Raw genomic sequence first — 3,135 nt, forward strand, 5'->3', positions numbered from 1 at the left:
GGACGTGGGCTGGGAACAAGAGAGGTTTTGTTTTTAAATATGGGAAATAAGATGGTCAAATAGGCACAATACTGAGGATGTAGGACAGAAAGGTGAGAATTGCTGTTTGCTGCCCTTGAGCAGGCAAGAGGTGACGGGATCTCGTGCTCAGTTGGAGCTGACTTTAGACACCGGCTGGGGAGCCTGTCTTTGGGGGCAGGAGGAAGGCAGAGAGAGATAAGAGCGCCAGATGCAGCTGTGAGGAGTGGGAGCACTGAGAGTCTGGGGATTCTGTCCTGCCTGCTTTAATTTGCTCAGGGAAGTAAGAAGTGAGATCCTCAGCTTGGAGGGACCATGGGTGGGGGAGATTGGAGATTTGAGGCGAGGGGAGGTGTGAAACAGTTATCCAGTTGAACTCTCTCCAAGCTTTTATATTTTCCTTTCTATTTTAATGAAATTAGTTTAATTGGTATCAATTCAAGTTATTTTGAGAGAGACAGAGACAGCACGAGTGGGGGAGCAGCAGAGTGAGAGGGATCGAGAGAATCCCAGGCAGGCTTTGCACAGTCAATGCAGAGCCCAATGCAAGGCTTGAACTCACAAAACCCCAAGATCATGACCTGAGCTCAAACCAAGAGTCAGATGTTTAACCAACTAAGCCACCCGGGCACCCTCAGTTCTGTAAATTTTATGAAGACAGTCTGAGTCTTCAGCTTTTGGTCCTCATCACATTTTCCCTATTAGAACTTTTCCTATTGCAGAGTCCCTTTTGTGGCCATGATTTCCAGCGGGTCCACCTTTACCAGGTCAAATTTTGCCACTCTAGATTTTGTCAAGATTTTGTTCTTTTGTCATTTTTTTGAATCAGTAGCCAGTTTTCCTGTAAGCACTCTTAGCCATCGTCTTGGTAAGATTTCTCTCAAGCTTACTTTTTCCTGGGCCAGTTTTTGCAGTTTTTAATAGTAGATGTGATCTTTAGTCAGTTCTTAATCGGTAAGATGTTTTTCTTCCACCTGGCACAGTTTTTGCTGTTATGTTCATCATTTGCAATAATATTAATTATAGACTGTGTGTATTATTAGGAGGGGAGAAGCAGAGGACCTGAGTGTGCATTAGGGTTAAAATGGCGTAGTAGAAATAATGGTGTAGGAATGTGGCACATGGCAGGTTTCAGTAAGTGTTAGCTTCCTTTCTTTTTCCTTTTCAAAGACCTTGGCCTGGGAAGGCTGCACTGCTTGGTCTCCACCCTTCTAAACTCAGGTGAGCAAACTCAAGCAGGGGGCCTCCTAAGAATCAAATGGCTTAATTCCTTAGATGAAAATACTAAATTAACTGTCAGTTTCCAAGGTTCTGATTCATTAAGTTGATAACCAGGCAGCATTATTTTTATTTTTTTATTTTTTTCAATATATGAAGTTGATTGTCAGATTGGTTTCCATACAACACCCAGTGCTCATTCCAAAAGGTGCCCTCCTCAGTACCCATCACCCACCCTCCCCTCCCTCCCACCCCCCATCACCCTCAGTTTGTTCTCAGTTTTTAAGAGTCTCTTATGCTTTGGCTCGCTCCCCCTCTAACCTCCTTTCAGGCAGCATTATTTATTATGAGGTATAAGTAAGGAAAAAAAAATACATACATCCTTGTGAGCCCTAAAGTACTGGATAGGTAAGGCATTACTGTGAGGAGCCTTGTAAAGGAATGTGAAAAACACTTCAAACCTTGGGCTGCTTTCATGTATGTATACACATGGAGTGAAGCAGCTGTTTGAGGAAATAGAATTCACGCTTAAAAAGGATTAAGAGACATAATAAAAGGTTTAAGTTATGCAAGGGGTCGGGAGAGGAGCCACAATTCACCGCTGGGTAAAATAACCGTGAAGGGGAAAGAAGGAGGTACAGCCTGATTTGATAGAGGAGAAAATGAACTTCCACCAGGTTGTTGGCTTATAGCAAGAGGACTTAGTGAAGAGGGAGAAGGGGGGCTCAGTGTGCCTGTGTGGCTCTCTTCATCCAAGTCTATTGTTCCTGCATCACCAACCTGACCACTCAAGGACTTCATTAGTAAACATTCTGGAAACAGAAACATCTGTCTCGGTGGCATCCCTTCTCTGCTTGAGGGCAAATCCACCCTTTATGTGCTCCAGGAAGGCCACCAACAATCTCCCGCTTTGCCAGGGCATCTCCTAAGGTCTCCCCAGCTCACAGCGCTCGCCATCCTGGGCTCCTTCCTCCTTGAACACACCAAGCTCATTCCTGCTTTGGTGTCTTGTGGTAGCTGTTGGCTCTGCCGAGAATATTTCAAAGAGCTGTTCCCAGTACCACTTGGTGGGCTTCTTGGTGTTCAAAGCTCAGCCCAAACATCACCTAAGAGAAATCTTTCCTGACCATCTATGGATAAAAAGGAGCCCCCAGTTTCTCTCATAATACCTCATTTGCCTTGTCCTTCTAGCAGTTTTTGGCACATGACATCCTTATGTGTTAAAGTATTTGTTGATCCCTCACAGAAATCTAAGCTCTTCAAGGGCAAGTTTGATTTGACTTACCACTCCTGCATTAGAACAGTACGTGCACATAATAGAACCTCAAATATTTATTGACTGATTAAAAAAGAAAGAAAAGAAAAAAAAAACAGACCCTAAAACTGAAATATATTTTAATATTTTTATTCTAAAAAAAATCACAAAATCCAATTTCAGGTTAAATATTTTACTCTTAAAAAATTAACAAAGGAAGAAGATTTTAAAGTTTTGTTTTATATGTAAAAATGCATTCTTGATTTCCAGATAGCTCATGCAACATCATATGTGGTGGTTATTCAATAAAAGACCTTTTTTATCAATAGTACAAATTGGATTATATATGATTTGAAGCAATTCTGACCCCCAAATCCCATTTTGAAAGATTTCTCAAAAGACCTTGAAGCCACAGACAAAGTTTATTTGAAAACATAGTTTAAAATTGCACAAATATAAATACAATTTAGTAACGTGAAAAAGGGAAGGCATGCTTCCAATAATAGTACAAAAATACTACCTTAATCTTGGTACTTTGCAAATTATAAGCCAAAGGAGTAAATTAAACACATCAATATGATAGGTTATTTTTATGGTAGTAGTTTTATTTCAAAGAGCAATGCAGGGAAATACTAAGATGAAGC

This window comes from Lynx rufus, unplaced genomic scaffold, assembly GCF_022079265.1.
Source record: "Lynx rufus isolate CCGP_SWC_20201006 ecotype Redwood Valley unplaced genomic scaffold, mLynRuf1.p SCAF_5, whole genome shotgun sequence".
NCBI classification, from domain to species: domain Eukaryota; kingdom Metazoa; phylum Chordata; class Mammalia; order Carnivora; family Felidae; genus Lynx; species Lynx rufus.